Raw genomic sequence first — 19,157 nt, 5'->3', positions numbered from 1 at the left:
TTGCTGCTGCTAGGTGTTGCTGCTTGCTAGATTTTTAATATTTCTGTTGCTCATGATGGATTTTTAATATTACTGCTTGCTGCTGCTCATGATGGAAATGTTCTCTGTTAATTAGCTACTAGCTACTAGCTAATGTTCTCTAAAAAATTTGAAATGAAAATTTCGAAATGTTCTCTGTTGACAGTAGGTTTAGTGGTTTGAAAATTTGGAAATGTTCTCTGTTGAAATGGAAATTTGGAAATGTTCTCTCTTGACAGTAGGTTTAGTGGTTTGGAAATTTGGAAATGTTCTCTGTTGAAATGGAAAATTGTAAATGTTCTCTCTTGACAGTAGGTTTAGTGGTTTGAAAATTTGGCTGATCAAAGAACTTCATGGTAAATATGTAGTAGGTTTAGCAGCTGAAAAATTTGAATGCACCAACCAATTTACCCAAAAATTCAAGATGAGGAGAAAGATGGTCAATATATTTCTCTCGTTTAAGGTATTTTACATTGATATATCAAGCAGTATTGAGTGAATATATGACTCTGTTGTGTAATAAATAACATTACATTACGAAAATCCTGAATAGCTAATGATTATTGAACTTGTATTCCACTATAAGAAAATATGAGGAAAAGGTGAAACCATACTTGAATGTGGGCTTGTTCATATCTAGTTCTGTGTCTGTATTTGGCTGCTCTAGTAGATATCTAGTGATTTTAAGCTACTGACTATTATGTATCTGATATTGCCGACTCTATCTTCAATGAAATTCTATTGTACTATGTATGCATTAGATAGTTGATCATTTTAGCCTAGTGCTCTGGCTATTTGTGAGTTAAGTTGTTGGACTGAAATTTTAAATCTGCTTTGGCTGTATGGGAGACAAGAGTCCTAGCTTGCTGCTTGCTATGTGCTTGCTAGGTTGTTTGCTTGCTGCTGCTGCTGCTAGGTTGCTTGCTTGCTGCTGCTGCTGCTAGGGCTGTAAAATTGGGTTTTTTTTGCTTGCTGCTGCTCTAGGGCTGTAAAATTGGGTATTTTTTGCTTGCTGCTGCTGCTAGGTTGCTAGGTTGATTACTGCTGCTGCTAGGTTCTTGAAGTTCACATTTTATACTGATTTGTTACTATTTTTCCATTCAAATGCATATAATTTGGGATCAGAGTGAATGGTTGATGCTCACAGTGTTCATTTTGATGTTTACAGCACTAGTTGTTGCACGCCGCGCCGCCCTGACCTCCACGCGCACCTTGGAGCAGCAGGCTGGAGAAGCACGCTGCGCCGCCCTCGACCGCCGACGCCGCCGCGAGGACCGCCGCCGCACTTGCGTACAGGTAGCTGCCATATTGTCATTCTTTCACAGCCCTGGAACTTACCATATTGTCAATCATTTTCTTACCATATTGTCATTCTTTCACAGCCCTAGAACTTCAGCACCTGACCGTCGCTGCCATATCTTCCTCGACCAGGAGCAACACCTCGCCTCTCAGTGACTCCACGCGACTCACGGTGAGCATGCTGCTAGATGCTAGCTGCTGCTTGTTGTTGATGCATGCTGCTAGCTAGTTGCTGCTGCTAGTTGTTGATGCATGCTGCTAGCTGCTGCTGCTGCTAGCTTGCTGCTGCTTGCTGTTGATGCATGCTGCTAGCTGCTGCTGCTACTAGCTGCTACTAGCTCGTCGTTGTTGCCGCCGTCGCCGTCTGCTAGCTCGCCGCTGCTTGCTCGTTGATGCCGCTTGGTGTATATGGTGTCATATTCTTGTGCATGTGCCATGGTGCTCAGCTGGTGTATATGAGGAACAATTGTACATGTGCCATGGTGCTCAGCTGGTGTATATGGTGACATATTCTTGTGCAGGGATCGACAGAGTTGCCCATTATCACCGAAATGTTGATTCATTTCCGTTTCGGCGAAAATGGGGCACTCATATGTACATAAATTAGCATAGGTCATGCCCAATTTTTCCGTGAAATCTTGCGCTAATTTATGCATTTTTTCCTACTTAGTTCCCCTGAGCGACGCCGCCGTCCCTCTTCTTCCCCTGAGTGACGCCGCGGAGCCGGAGCAGGAGGAGCAGCAGAGGACCGACGCCGCGGAGCCGGAGCAGGAGGAGCAGCAGAGAAGCAGCAGAGGACCGACGCCGCAGCAGAGGACCGACGCCGCCCATCCTTCCAAGGTAGTGACTTTGATCCATACATTTGCTAAGAACAGATACTTGTGGTGGTCTTTAAAATTCCCTGTGATGAATTTGCATAGCATCTCTATGCCAATCTGAGGGAAAAATCTATCTCACAATATGCTTAGCATGATTTGGTACTGCAGGTATTTGTGTAGTGATTTAGATAGGCTTTGATCATAGCTATGATCATATGATGTTAAAAAAAACTACCCCAAACAAGCTACTGTAAATGCTTATGCTTATATCCAGGTGCAAAGGTGGTTCACTGTAGTTCATTGGATTTTTTTGTTGCAAATGTTGCTTGTCCTTGCAGTAGTTCTTTTTTGCACATTTGTTTTTTTGCACATTATTGAAATTAATCCTAGCTACCATGTTAGTTTTCAGCCTTTCTTTTTCTTTTTCTTTTATATTTAGCAGATGACAAGTGTCTACTAGTAAATATAGATGGCTAGTAAAATATATAGGTTAGGATGTTAAATCTCCTTCTTGAACAAAAACCATCAATTGTTAGCTAATTTTCAGCCCTAGGTGTAAACACTAACTTAGCACCCCTGGAAAGTTGAAAATGATACATAATACATGTCAATTTGTGGCCAATGAGAATACTGTTTATTGCTGCGGGGTACACTTGACAGTTGACACATTTGGCATCTCATGTACTCAAAACAGCCAATTCTAAGTCTCCAGACATTGTAGAACTGAAAGTGCTACTGGAACTTCTATTACATTAGTGATAACCTAGTGCTACTGTTTTTTTCACACTCATACTATTTTTCCTTGTGATAATATAACTAACTATCAACATTAGTGCAATAATTTAAAACTTATAGATTCCCACTGCTTGCTGAGAGTAGAAGCATTCAATGTGTACAGATAATCTAGTAAAAAAGGCAGTGAACAAAGCCATCCAGTAGATACAAGGGACTGAAATGTCTCGGAAGAAAAAAAACTGTGAAAAAGAAACAATACCGTCTCGCTCAGCAGTGCATGCTACATTGTGCCGAAACAGATTAGGTTCTGGTGCCTGAAGAAACAAACATAGTAATAGGTTACCTTGTATTCTTGCACAGCCTCACTATCAAATGGTTAATGCAGTGCTTGAGAAAGCATTAAAGTGCATCTTTTTGTTCCTTTATTATATCTGTAGATTAGCTATGTTGGTTGTCAAATGTGTGCCAAATGCATGTCAACTCCAGAAGAACAAAAGGTGACTACAATTAGCATGAGGTGACTAGGTGAGGCAAAAATGAGCAGAGCTTACGTCACGTGATGGAGTAACTCATATTTGTTAGTGGAATGGATCGTAATATGGTTCAAAAATGTAAACATGTAGGATGGCAGGTCCCGGTGGCCGGCGAGGCAGTCGAGGCCGCGGTCCTGGGCACCACCGGGGCCGGGAAGGGGCCGCCGCAGTGGAGCAGCAAGGGCCCCACGGTCACCGTCACCTGCATCCTCCTCGTCTTCGCATCAGGAACGCTGCTTCGAGTTCCTCCTCCGCATCGAACGACGACCCACTCGGCATCAAGAGGCTACCGGACAAGTTCGCCGAGTTCGTCGACGGCGTCGAGCCGGCGCACTTGCAGCTACGGGAGGCTAGCTGCAACTACTGCCGCTGGTCCGTGGAGGTCCCGTTCGACGGGCAGGGCAAGATGTACCTGCACACGGGGTGGGACAAGTTCGGCCGTGACCTCCACCTCGAGCCCCGGCTGCCAGCTCACCTTCCTGTACGAGGGGGACGGCGAGATGATCGTCAAGGTGTTCGACGACACCGCCTGCCGTGTGCACTACCCCCACACCGGCGAATCCGGCTCGGACACCGATAGTTAGAACTTAGAGTGTTGTCAACTCTATCTTCGTTGCTTCGTGTTGTTTGAATTCTATATATCTTAAATTGTATGAAGCTACGATGTTAGGTATGATGATGTTATGTCCATGATGTGTGTACGAATTGGCTGTTTTCCATGATGTGTGTACGAAATGTTTGGTCAACTGTACACTCCGGGGTGACGCCAGCGAGCCTGGTGCGATGACACAAATATCAATCTCTTGTGCACCCTACCTGGCCTCGCTGACACCATCCCGGGATGTTCATATTTGTTTGGACCAACAATGTATGAGGCATTCCATTTAGTTCATACTAGCTACTTGTCTCTTATTTGAGTTTGCACTTCTTAATTGCATTGGCTGATGATTAAATTTTGTGGTCACTACACTCCGGGGTGACGCTAGTGAGCCTGGTGTGAGGCACAAATATCAATCTCTTGTGCATCCTACCTGGCCTCACTAACGCCATCCCGGGATGTTCATATTTGTTTCGACCAACAATGTATGAGGCATTCCATTTAGTTCATACTAGCTACTTGTCTCTTATTTGAGTTTGCACTTCTTAATTGCATTGGCCGATGATTAAATTTTGTGGTCACTACACTCCGGGGTGACGCTAGTGAGCCTGGTGTGATGGCACAAATATCAATCTCTTGTGCATCCTACCTGGCCTCACTAACGCCATCCCGGGATGTTCATATTTGTTTCGACCAACAATGTATGAGGCATTCCATTTAGTTCATACTACTTGGATCGTTTTTGAGTTTGCTCTTATTCGTTGCAAACATCTATGAGCGTGCACTAATGTTTCTTTGGCTTGTTCATATATGTGCGGATATGACGTGGTATGTCGTGTACAAGAGCAAGGTTCCCGGAGTCTACAACGGCCGGGAGGAGTGTCGGAGACAGGTTCACCGTTTTAGCGCAGTACTTGACTACAAAGGGTACACCACTAGAGCGGAGGCCGAAGACGGATATGCACGCTAGCCGGCGGGAGAGAGGACGGAGCGGAGGAGGAACCGGATGAAGACCACTTTCATCGGGACGGTGCTAGTAGTGACTCTAGCTCTCTTCTATGTGATGCTAGTTTAGATGATCGACCTTGTGTAACCACTAGCTCATTTGTGACTTGTAACACCGTAACTTGCATTGTAACCTCTTCTCTAATGCGAATGCATGTGAATCATGTGGGGCTAATGTGAAGAACTATGTATGGATAAGTTGTGCTGTTGTTTATATGCTGTTATATATCCTGTATTGTGCTATTGTACTGTCATATACAACCTGTATAAATACCTGCCAAGATACAAAAAAAAATCGAAATCTTAGCAGTGGCGCACTAGTGGACCATCTGTGGCGCACTACCACTAAGTAGCAGTGGCGCACTGCTCTGGATCCAGTGGCGCACTGCCCTGTGATCCTCTCCGAGACTAGCAGTGGCGCACCAGGATAAGTAGCAGTGGCGCACGTCCCGGAGAGGGCAGCGGCGCACGTACTCACGCAGCGATGCACACCTCCTCCACTGGACCGATGGCGCACGCAAGACGGTGCAGCAGTGGCGCACCTCTTCTACACGGTGGTGGCGCACCGCCCTCGACCAACAGTGGCGCACCACTTTGGAGTAGTAGTGGCGCACTGGAGGACATGTCAATGGCGCACCGGTCGGTGCTGCCACAGGTATCCGAGCTAGTAGTGGTGCACCACTACTATGAGTTAGTGATGGCGTGATAACAGTGGCGCACCACTAGTGCGCCAGCTGATGGGTAAAAGTGGTGCGCCACTGATTGCCCTTTTTCTAGTAGTGAAAACCATACTGGCACCGTTCGTGCTAAGTATGTTTATTACTTGTGTACACACTACAATAGCATGCATCTTTCTGGTCTTTCCTCATGCGGATAATATATAAGTTCCCTGCGTTTGATATGATATGCTCTGCTCTATGCTTATTTCTTCGAGAGATCATTTCCGCACTGCTCTATGCTTACATACAGATTTGTTACCATAGGCACCAGTAGTTAAAAACCTGATCTACTGAAGTTGGCTGGCAAACATTTATCCACACCTTATATCCGGTTTTTGATTTTAAGTTGCTCCATTAGCTTAACAGGGATAACCTCTTGAAAACTGTATGCACATTGAAGCTAGTTGAGTTTTGCTGGTTTTGCTTTTGTTTAATCATTTATACATATGTTTTACTTTAGAAAAACATGCAATTGAATAAAACATAAGTTCTAAGTTTTTTGTTATTTGCTAGAGAAATTAACATAATATTTATTTGACTCTATGTGAATTCCATTTAGTTATCTGGTTGAAATGTCTTAAATTTTGAATCCAATTGACATAGAGATTCTTTAAAACTACACTTGATATTTATATTAATGGTGAGTAACTGTCGAGTCAATACTTTCCTCTACTCTTATAGTTTGGTTTAACTCCAATTGAAGTTGCGGCTTTTCAAGGAAGTGAGAGATTGTTCTACTGGCTCGGACACTTGCCGGTAGTACTTACTATACTTTTGATGCTATTGTTCTCTAGCTAGCGATGTCGTCTTCGCAGACCACAACGAAGACGTTGACGGGTCCCTCTCGGCCCAGAAGTTGGATGAGCACTACAGGCTCATGGTCTCGGATCGAGGCCGGAGGAACTTCCGGTGCAGCGATGACGAGTCCTCGCGAGGAGGGGATGCTGAGATGGACGACGATGGTGAGGATGAGAGGGCCGCTGCCGGCAGAGGACCACCGACAGTGGCGTTGCCGGGGGTAGCTCGGATACTACTACCGAGGCCAAGAGGAAACGGAAAGCAGCGGCGCCCAAAAGGGTCGGCACCACTCGCGACATAATCACCGCGGTGGACGCCGGCACCGGTCTTCCCATCGAGCCCAAGCACCCGGCGAAGGGGTACGGCCTCCAACTGGGAGCAATCCTTCGGGACGTCATCGACGTCAACGAGACGAAACTCCGAAACCAAGAAGAAGCAGCATCCGCAGGCCCAACTCCTTGCGCGGCTGCCGCACGGCAGTGAGTTCCCCGTGGAATACGAGGAACGAGGATCCCAAGGATAACATCATGAAGCAGACGAGCCCTCTCTAAGTTCACCAAGAACCTCAGCGGTTATAAAACCCCGTTGAGGGGGATTCTTGGTGGAAATGAGACTTGGACGGAGATCCGGCGCACTGGGGCAAGGAGGTCAGGGGATAAGAACATCGGTCACCACCATCTCGGTTGTCGTGGCTTCGAAGGCAAGCAGCCGGTATGGGACAAGGAGGACAGGCCTACATAAACGCTGGCCTCGAGCCCCTTTTGCCAAGTACAAAGACCCACTCTTCGGCAGGCATATCTCAGGTCCCGATACCATAGAGAAATGGATGGGAAACGTGTCACGAAACCTGATGTGTTGGTGGGAGTTGAGTTTGTCACCGGCGCGAAGGTGAAGGCACTTGAGAATGCAGATGGTAAGCAATTTACTAGCTTATTAATTTGATACTGCTCACCAAGTCCATTACATTCTAAAATTGTTCATGTTATGCTTCGCCGGCTTGAAGGAACAAGCAGCCGCCGAATCAGCTGGCTCCTCGACCCGGACGTCGACGGGCAAAGTCCCGTGGGGCACTCTCCTTTTATCGGGGTACCGAACACCGTGAAGGAACGGCCGCCGTTGGACAAGCCCAGGCGTGTCCCCGGCGCTGGAGGAGGTCGCAAGCTGTCGACTATGGCTTGGACATGCCCGCAAGCACTAAGGAGTCGCGACGGCGCGGCAGGACCGGGAGCACGAGGCTCTTTCCGAAAAGGTGGCCGACTTGGAAACAACCATGGAGCAACGCGTCGGTGCGTGGTTGCTAGCAAGGTTGATGACAGCGGTGGCCAGCGGGGGTCAATGAAATCATCCCTGATCTTGTAGAGTCGATGAAGAATTACTTCACCGGCGGCTAAAAGGGACCGATGTCGGTGATCAGCCTAGGCGCCAAGCAACTCCGACAACCGGCCTCCAGCGTGCACGCTCAATGCACACCCAACTTGGTATGCGCTAGAGGAGGATTCGGCGGCCATGGGGGGCGCCGGTAGCCCTCGGTCACGTGCACGCCTGGCCTCGGTCGTTCGCGACACGAGCCGAGCTCGGCGCGCCTCACTGTAATTAATTTAGCCTCTCAAGCCTCTACAAATTGGTGCACATCGCCCTCGCCTCTCTCGGCCTACACATGTTTTCACGAGGAGGACGTGACTCCTTGCACCTTCCTACTGAATGTGGATAACAAGTTGAAGGATGTAGCGAGCGGCGTGCTGTCCTCCCCGCCAAAAAATCGGACGTTCCACCGCACCAGGATAGATGACAGCATGAGCCGGGTTCGCATGAACGGTCGTCTACCGGGATGCCAAGACCTCCATCCTCCTTATCAACCCTGAAGCCGAAACCCGCTCACTCTGGGGGACCTCAATAATCACATCTTCCATGGCCGAAAGCCCTAATGCGGCTGAACAGATACCGCCCCTCGGGTTGCGGAGGCAGGCTATGGCATGGTCACTCTCGGGTGCGACGGCTGCCACGAGCCAAGCCGGGGTCGGTCTTCCACGCGGCTGGTGGTCCTTTTGAGCCCGATAGCCAGCCCGACAGTCAGCCGAGAGTCAAGACTGCAACGCATTGGACATCGATCAAGCTCCAATCGATACGTTCATCGGGCTGAGATGGCAGGGCGGCGGAGTTTCTCCTCACAAGCCACACGTCCGATCGTACGGTAAGAAGAAGTTGTTCCTTTCACAAGAAATGCCCCAGCGGAAGACACTACCGCCTTCACGGCTCCACCCCGGTTGGGCTTATCCCAGAGGACACTCCTTGGTGCGACCACGGAGGGTATGAAAGCAAAACGCCACTCCCGGTTGCGATGAAGAAGGGCAGAAGCGAAAGAAGTCACGGAGATGTTGCCGCAAGCAAGAAAGTGGTTAATGACAAGTTGCGACCCCGTGGAGGAGGATGCATCATCCCCTAGGGCCAGCCTATCTGCCGGCACACATTGTCCAAGCGGGACGCGCGGATGAGGAGCTTGACATGATATTTGTTCTAATGAAGGAGGACTACTTCTTCGAGATAGAAATCCCCTGCTACCCGGTTTGGCCGGCCAAGGTGCCTTGCCTGGCTGCGGCTTTGTCACCTACGCTACCTCGTGCTTCGGACTTGATGTTCATTCGATATGAAGACATCTTCGAGGCTCTTGAACATGCAACAACTCGACCAAAACTTGGTCCGCCTCGTATCGCTCAGCATGGCGCATGATATCGCCATGGAGAACACGCTCGGACATCGCTATCATGGACCCCTTCTACATGACTCACTGTCTCATCCGAACGAACAAGCATTTCTAGGGAAGTACATCAAGGATTTCTTGGTGTTAAACAAGGATAAATGCTTTGCCATACCATATTTCCGCGAGTAAGTATTTGGTTACTAGAGTACCTCTATTACTTCTTTCAGTGAATTTCCTTCATAGTGATCGAGTATGATGGTTTATTTCCATTTTGCGTGTATTCAAGTACTACACCCTCCTCCTCTTTCACCCTTATCATTCCCATGTCGAGTTATCTCGACTCGGGCTTGATCCGGACAAAGACTTCACCGACCTTAAGTCTACACTTGATAAAGCCCTCGGCGGCTCCATAGCCGAGGTTGGCATCGGTAAAATCAGTGCATGAGAAGAAAGTTAAAGGTTGCTATGTGCAACCACATAACCAAGTTCTGCCTCAAGCAATCGGCGCATGACAATGGGATGGAGGCCTGGTTTCCCATCCTACGAGATGAGGTCGATTGTAAGGTCTCGGAACGCATCTCTGTTGCCATCCGGTCTTCGGCGGATGTTTGTGGAACATGTCGGACACCACCGATGAAAACGTGAGAGCCTAGTTCCGTGCCATCCACCGATGTGCCGCGGTAATGGTGGCTTGTTCCACTATGGTCCCGCACTTTCTAAGGCCGAGATAGAAGGCCGATTAGAAGATGGATGGCGGCTGGCAGACATTTAACACGCTCGAGGGCATCCGTCCCTTCCCGTCGAAGCCGACTTGACTCAAAAACTTTTGTCCTTTGCAAATGTTAGTCATAAAATTACTAAGTAATTTCCATGCTTTTCTTTGCACTACTCTATGTTATATCTCTCTCTACTAATGTACTAACAAATTTCATTTCTTTTTCTGTGTTTGCATATATGACGTACTATGTCGTCTACCACGGCAGGGTTCACGGAGTCTACGTGGGTAGGAAGAGCGCAGGAGGCAGGTCCACCGTTTCAGCGGCAACATTTACAAGGGTACACCACTTTGGAAGAGTGGAAACTCGATACGCCAACTTTCGAGGCGGGACGGAGGAGGGAGATGTGGAGGACCCCTTTCATCGTGATGATGCTCTTGCCGCCACCGCCTCTATAGTTTACTATGTCATTGTTGTTTAGCTAGGTTGTCGATTTGGACTTATATGTATTTGTGTATATGGCTGTTCGAGTCGTGATGTTTGAACCATATGGTCAACTATCTACTATCTAAACTTGTGTTATCAATGCATGCATGTTGTGAACATTTGGGACTTTCTATATACGTGTATCTGTGTATCTTACTATATATCTAGTAATATCTACTATTTATACTTTGATGTGTGTATTTTTGTGTATGTCTGTGTATTCTGGTGTGTATTCTAGTGTATATACATTACATTTCTAGTTTTATTTTTTAATCTGTGATCAATACTAGCGGCGCTCCTAAACTATACCCCTAGAGAATTGGAATGCTGGGCCGGTGCGCCGATTACCCCGCCGGAGTGGTAAGACGCCGATGCTAAACGATACCGCCGGCAATTTGAGAAAAGCGTGAGGTGTATAATGACACTTACCATCGGCGATTTGGAAAATGCGGCGGTAAGAAGTTACCACCGGCGAGGAGGTCGCCAGCGACGCGAACACCGGCGGTAAGGGTTTCTGGTGCGCCGGCGGTAGTGCAATTCCTAGTAGTGATATAGTTCCACATTCATAACAAGTCACAGTTGACTTGTCCTTTGGGGTGACGGGGATGGCATTGCTTCCAGTCCTCGGGGCATTGTTGGCGGCTTTTATCGGGCACTTATTAGAGTAATGACCGGTAACTACCACATTCATAGCAAGTTGACTGGTGGACTTGCTCTGCGGGGGCATGGTTGGGTATTGGGATGAGGCGCTCCAGTCGATGCTATCCTCACGGGAGGCGAGCAATGAGGTAGTCCTTCTTGGCGTGCCGATGGCGAAGTGCCTTGCGCTCCATTGCAAGGATGTTGATGGTGTTAGACATCCTCTCGGCGTGCTCAATGTGCATGCGGTTGGCCTGGGCACGGGAATTGTTGCGGGTAGGAGGGGCCATCCGAACAATGAGATGAGATCATAAGATAAGAGGGGAATTTCTATGGTTTGTTTGAGATAAAATATGAAAAGTTTCAAAACTTGAGTAGTGTTGAGGGAGTAAAACCAACAACACTTTTTCATTCACATGCAAAACATCACATTACAAACTAACACACCGTTGGTTTTAAGAACCATTCATTCGTTCTACGATACCGGGGACAAGATACAAAACTCACACTCAGGTTGCTCTTGCTACGCGAATTTACGCGAAGTGCTCTAGTGATACTACTCTTCATCTAGAATGGTGGTTTGTTCGTCTTCATAGGCGAGATGCTTGTCGTTGGTATAAGGCACGGATGTCGTCCAATTCCTTGCGGGTCTTGTGCAGTATGAAGTCAAGGTGTGCAAAATTTTATGGAGCTGGTACAAAGAAAAGTAGAGCATGTCTTTGAAAAGATCTCAAGGATAAGAGTGCGAATAAGTTTTCAGAAATACCCTTTTTAATAAGGATCTCAAGGATAAGGGTAAGAATAAATTTTCAGAAATAATCTTTTTGAAAAGATTTCAAGGATAAGAGGGAGAATAAATTTTTATAAATATTCACTTTCTTTGTTTTGAAACTAAGTTTTTCAGACGTCCATTCTAACTAGGGTCTCCTAAGGTCAAACAATGGCTCTGATACCAACTTGTCAACACCCGGATTTTTAAGTCCAGATGCCTATTATGCCATACATCGCAATCCCAGGAAGATTGTTGTTGCGAGACATAACTAGATTGATATCATAAGTCATCATTCATTACAAACCATAGTCGTCTTACAAATAGAGGATCACATGATCCAATGTTACACAAATAGTTGATCTAATGATCAATTACAAAACAACGAGCGGAAGAAACGTAGTAGTGGTCCATACCGTTCCCGGACAGTAACAGCTTGACGTCGGGAGTAGTCCTAGTTATCATGAGAGCGTCCTCATCGTCCATCTTCACGGTATCGGTGCTCCTCTTCATAGTCACGGCCATTTGAATAGCCGAGGACAAAGCCGTGAGTACTTTAAAGTACTCTAGCAAACTAATACTAGTGTAAGTAATAACAATTTTAGTAAGAGGATTCTACCCTCTTGGTTCATTTGCATAAAGCTGAGCTTTATTTCGTAAGCATTTAGAAATCAACAACTCTTCATTTGCCTAACTTAACTCAAGTGGTAACATTAGTGTCATCCCCACAACCTCGTTGTTATTCAAGTCAAATTCATCTTTCAAGTACAAATCCCAAGTCACCAGTCACATGTAACTTTTTTGAAAAGTTATGATGACGGAACAGTATGGCCTTTCCAACCGTCCATAACCATGGACACGGCTATTCGAATAGGATTACACTCTGCAGAGGTTGCACACTTGTGCCACAACATTTGATTACATCTCGTCGGTATAACCCTGAATCATCGTAACTCGGTACGCGGATCATCAACCATAACCTTTCACTTACATACCTTAAGTATAGGTACCTCTCCCCATGAGCTTGTCCTCCCAAGGTGAAGACAAAGCCGTCAGCTCGGGAAGCGCACTGTGGCTTGGGCCGGACATTCACCTCATCTTTAACATCGTTTCTTTTGTTGTGGAGGCAGCTTTCGGTCATAACCCCGACGACGCGTGTTTAGAGGGAACCCATACTAAAGTACATAAACTTCCAGTTAAGCCCTACCCATAATCAGGTATTGTGGGGGTACTCTAAAATTGGAATGATATCGCATCCGAACCCAACCATCAGTTTTTGTCAAATTCACCATGTCATTTAAGTCATATTCACCTTCAAAATCTTTCAATAGAATGACTCATCATTCCAAGGTTTTCAAAGTCATTTGCTTCACAAGTTCCTATTTAGAGTAGTCAATTTTAGTTTAGCACTAAAGCAACTATTCATGAGGGGTGCTAGCCAAGTTGTAGCTCTCTAGGCTAAATTTGATACTCTTGTAGTACTCTATACTTAGACCAAAGTTAACTATAAAAGTAAGCTCGGATAATCAAAGTAAAAGCTTGTAAGAATAAAAATTGGGATTGGATCCTTAAACATAAAGTAATATTGCAATGGTGCCTTGCTCTTGTAGAGCTTTGCACTAGGGTAGCTTGCAAGAGTATAGCTTGCAAGAGTAGATCTTGCATTGGTGTTAGCTTGCCTTGGTTGGTGTATTGATCAAAGTGTTCCTCCTTCTTCTCCGTAGATGTTCTCATCGTCCCCTTCGTAGCCTTCGGTACTAGCGTCTATAAACGGATACGAAGATAACAATCACCAAACAATACTTAAGTAGACTAGTTAGCCCTAATGGCCCACTCTAGATGATCTAGTATCATCCCGAAATATCACTCACATGACACTAGGGTTTTCTTCTTTAGTGTTTGGAAGATAATTTCCTCTTATTGAAATATTCATTAGGGTTTCTATTTTCTTCCTCTTGAGAAATAAATTCCTTTCATTGAATCTTATTAAGATATAATCTCCTCAATTAATAAGTGTGATATTATGTTGACCAAGGTCAACACTTCACATTTATCATTTGGGAAAATGATTTAAATGAGGTATTACACCTCATGCAATTTAAACACTATTATGGAACAATTTAATATCACCAAGTAATTAAATATGAGGTTCTTTATACCAAAGTTTTCCCTCATATTGAATTACTTGAGACAATTATTTAAATGAGAGGCAACCTCTCATACCATTTAATAAATAATTTTGGGTAATTTCAATGGACTAGAAATGGCCACATAGCCATTATTTATTCTAGCCCATGATCATTTTAAACAACCATGTCATATTTTTGCATAATCAATTAGACAATATGAAATGTGATTTTTGAGAGTTGGAATCAACTCATAATAATTTATGGTTGATTTTTAATAATTGTTTGAAATCTGAAAACTTACTGCCTTGTTATTTTTAGTGCAAGTTATCTACAATGAATTTGGGTTTTATACCAGTGGGGTTGGTTAGATAATTTCATAAGCTTTCCAACAATATAAAATTCATCAAATTTGGCTTAGTAGATTTGATTCTATTAAATTTTGAATCAAGCACCGAGTATTGAATTTCAGTTAAACGAAATAATTCGAATTTGAATTGTTGGGCTGCGCGGGAAACCGAATTGGGCCAGGGGAGAAAAAGAAAACGGGCCGGCCCACTGTGTGTCTCGCACGAGCAGGCCGCCCGGCCAGCGGGACCTACTGTCAGTGGTGCTTAAACAGCGAAAAGGTATGATCTATGTGAGCCCGGGGTGTCAGGCTCTCCCATTTCTTCCACACCCCTGCCATATCTTCGATTTAGCGGTGGGGACATTTCCCTCCCACTCCGCCTCTCCTCCAACTTAGCGGCCACAGAGACATCCACTTCACCTTGTTTATCTGAATCAAAAATGGCGCCCTCCCACTCCGCCTCGTCTTCCCATATAATGGCAGGGACGTCGTCCTTCCACCCCTCGTCGAGACTCACGACTACATGTCGCATGGCAGAAAGCGAATGAGGAAGGTTGAAGTTGGAGGGGTCAGTCGAGCGATGGTGGTGGCCCTCCTTTACATATATATGCTTGTTGGGGCAGGGTGTTATGCTCTTGGGGGTGGGGGTGGAGTCTAAACCAAGGGTTTATCTTATGGAAGGGCCTCTACCTATTGTACACATGATCACTAGAAGTGTGAAGTTGTGGATGGACCTCTACCTATTGTACATGATAACTAGAAGTGTCAAGAACATAACTAAAAAGATGGAGTATACGGTAAAATTTCTGTGAATTCCGGTGTTTTTTTTTACATTAGCAGATAACACCATGTTGCTACATATGGGGCTGGAGTATACTGAATTCCAGTAAGGATATTTGTTGGAGAATGAATAGAGCATTGAGTAACACCATGTTTATAGATACTGGGTTTAATGATTTAAGCCAACAAGATAGTAGAGTAATAAACTTTTAACAAGGCTCTAAACACTGCCTACATCGTCGGTAATGCTGATGATACTTGGGGCCCACTTGTTCATTGTGAGGTCCCCGTACGCCTATTCTCCGATGTTCCGTTCTCTAGCAGTTGAGTCTACGGAGCATCAATAGAAGGAAAATCAGTACTCACCAGACATGATACATCATACAATGCCAATTATAGGCGCTCCTCATTAATGCCGAGCACCCAAGCTTGTATGATCAACCAATTTCCATTGATTTGTTGACTTGTATGTGGTAACATTGTAAAAAAAAATATTACCTGCCTTGCTATCTAAGTTTCAGTTGACTCTGCATCAATCGATGCATACAACCTTTTTATTAACTTTATTATGCTTCCGAGAGTTACAAAACCATTACAATTCAAGGATCACACAAAGTTTCGGCATGAACCAGCCATCTAAACATAGAAAGGAAAATAAGCCACCACAAGCTTCAGGTGAGCCGCCTATCAGACCGCCAGCCACACCGGCTGTAGAAATCCCGTGCTACCATCGCTAAACAGTTGCACCCAATATCCTTCAAGTTTCGGTTGATTGTGTCATGCACACAATTTCTTTTAATTAGAGAAATATAACCATGTTAACCTGTGGAAAAAAGTGGGATCTTCATTTTTATTTACTCCTCTACCACCTAAGATGCCATCTTCACATTCATACTCATTTTTTCCGGAGTCGTTCCAGCCAGCTTGACGAGAGTCTTTTGAGCGATATAAATCCCTTTTATGGGAGACTTGCCATTATGTGGCACACAGTTAGCAAAAGACATGACATCTCCCTCATGTTATTGCAGGCTTGCCTTCTCTATAGCTGGTTTTGCAGGTTCATCGGCAGAACCCTTCTTGCTAGAGTGCATTCTTAGCTCCTCAAAGAACAATGCCAGATTGTCTACTATGGAGCTATTTTTCCAGGTTCGTTGTCACCTTTCTCCCTATAATGCATCCTTGCCCTAGGTGCAACTAGTTCTATGGTACGTCTTCAGTTATCTGGCTTTGGTTGCTGGCTGATGATCTGCACTACTAGCTTTCAAGAGATCTCACCAGCCTGCATTGTCTCCGGGCATACTTGGCAGCACTAGTTTTGTAGATTGCTTTACCTTGTTTAGTTGAAGCTGTCTTCACTACCCATGCTGGATAGCAAGTTTGCCGCCTTCTTCATCTCTGGTTTTGGCTTAACTTTTCTTGCCACCATAGGCATCCATCTATCACCTTCCCACTTAAATGATCATGTCAAGTCTCCCTCGCCAAACTTATCAATTTTCCTATGTACTGGAAGTTTTGAAAAATAAATATGAGAAAGAACTTATTTCATTGTGATAACTAACTCAATACTACATCCATCCCAATGCTTAAGGCCTATTTTTTCAGAAAGTCAAACTATGCTAAGTTTGACCAAGTTTTTATCAAAAATCATTAACATGAAAAGTACAAAATCAATATCATTAGATAGATAATGAAATATATTTTCATATGGTACCTATTAAATATCATATTTGTTCATAAATTCTTCTAAAAGTTTGGTCAAACTTTACTTCGTTTAGACTTTTGAAAAAACATATAGGCCTGTAAGCCTTGGGATGGAGGTAGTAGAAGAGAAGCACAGAGTTAGTCAGTCACATGACAGAAGGTAGTGGTCGCATGGTAAATATACTCCCATATGCTGACAATTGTTGGCTCTACCACGATCCCTTCCTAGGCTCCCACCATCTCTGGGATCTTGGCTAAATTGGAAGGCCATGGGAGAATCACCAGTCTTCCAGCAAGGCGGATGCCCAGCCGGTCAGATTCAGCAATTCTTTCAGTCCTAAGCCATTTTCGCAAAAAAAAAATTAGGTCAGGTTAATAATTTATTACTTCATACATCATCATCAATACATCGTCTATATTGCCAAGGAAAGGACTACAATATTGGTTAAATACATTGAACTAACCTTTTGATGGCATGTCCCTTTGACATTACGAATATCTTGTTACTTGACCTTGATGAGATCATCGCTTCTTGTTCACTATGCACATCTGAAACTGTTGACTGCCAAAACCCACCGGCGGGCAGCGGCCTTGTCAACACCGTAGAGCCGGGAAGAGCCTAGAGCTGCGGCCGGCTGAGACCCCTCCGTGCGACGGCCCGCCATGCTCTTCCTGGTCACACGCGGCGATGCGGGGTGCAAGGGCGTGCCACCTGACCTATACCTGGTCGTGAAGGGTGATGGGGATGCCTCGCTTAGTTTCTCCCGGGGCATACATATAAACGTCAAATACGAGCCTCGATCGGCTCTCGGGTTATCTCGTGAATCGGCTCAAAGAGCCGATCCACCCATGATTCGTACGGGTGCACGAATGCTTGGTGGTCACTGCTTGATCAAGATAGAGCTAATGAGATCTACGACGATTTGGGGTTTTCACCGCATAATCGGATCATCCTACTCTCGGGTTGGGCCTCGCGGCCACGCACGGTGCTCGTAAGCCGATCCTAAACAAGGCGTAAAAACCAACATGAAGTTGATCCTCGGAACATCCTGTTTAGGACTTGCGAACGCCACCCTACGTGCCACCGGATCCTCCCCTTTGTAAGGCCTAACTATTGCAGATATTAAACTAATCCTTGTAGAACAAGGAGCAATCGTAACGGATCAGATCTACTGAATAATGATCAAGCGGGGTGGCGCCCCACACCTGAGAGAGGGGTGAGGGCGGCTGGATATGCGAGGGGTGGACTACGTAAGCATGCTTAAACGAAGAACAATGCTAACCCTAACACATCTATGATAACTACGTTGCTCGCCATCAAAAGCGCTTCGATACGAGCAACGCATAAACAACGTGGGGCTTGTGCTTGCCCTAGATCGCAAGATGCGATCTAGGCAGCGTATATCACTTACCTCGATAGAAACCCTCGAGAGCGAAGGAGTTGGCGATGCGCCGAGAGTTGGTTTGTTTTGGGGTTGAACGTGAGTTGTTGTTTATTCCATAAACCCTAGGTACATATTTATAGTCCAGCGGACTTTCTAATGAGGGCGTGCACTAAACCGTGCACGAGATAAACTCTAACTTCTTAAATCTAGATACAATCTACCATAATTAAAGATACACGGGCAACTTAGCCCAAATTCTCCGTGCGAAGCCGCTTCATAGATCTTCCATGTGTAATCTTTCAAGCCCATCTTGATCGCGGCCCACCTCCCGATTTAGCCAAACTCTGGTGATAACACATGCCCCCCTCGGTTTTGGTAATGATAATTTCAAAACCACTCGCATTTCCTCGGAAGGGGTCGCGTGTCACGGCGGCGCGGAGCTGTCACAAGCATGCCTCATCATGAGACGACTTGCCTTCCCAGCTTCTCCGCTTACGATTTGGACGGCTTTGGCACCATGTCCTCGAAATGACGCATAAATTAAAAACCCCCACCTCCTTTTATTTAACCGCATCGAAAACGATTCTCTTCTTCACCCCTTCACGTGGCACTCCAAAAACCCTCCCTGTACAACCATGTCCTCTTCCTCTTCCTCTTCTTCGTCGGATCCTTCCCACGTGTCCTCTCCATCCGAGAGTGGCCCTCGTGGGGTCGTCATGGCGGCGTACGACATCCTCGCCCCAACGAAGTGGGACAAGGGGACCACTGACTCCTCCGTCGAGTCCGGGGATGACAAATCACAACCCCGGCCGGGAGCGACCTCTAGCTCGCTGGCCGACGAGGAAGCGGTGGAGAAGGCCCGAAGATGATCGCCTCTCTTGGGCGGACTTCACCACCTCGAAGGGTGAAGGAGGAGGAAGAGGAGGAGGAGGGCGAAGACAGCTCCTCCAGGCGGGCCGCCCCGACAAACGCCGCCACCTCTGGC

This window comes from Lolium rigidum, chromosome 6 (genome assembly GCF_022539505.1).
Source record: "Lolium rigidum isolate FL_2022 chromosome 6, APGP_CSIRO_Lrig_0.1, whole genome shotgun sequence".
NCBI lineage: Eukaryota > Viridiplantae > Streptophyta > Magnoliopsida > Poales > Poaceae > Lolium > Lolium rigidum.
The sequence above is the reverse complement of the archived record's forward strand: the minus strand, read 5'-3'. Positions refer to the sequence as shown.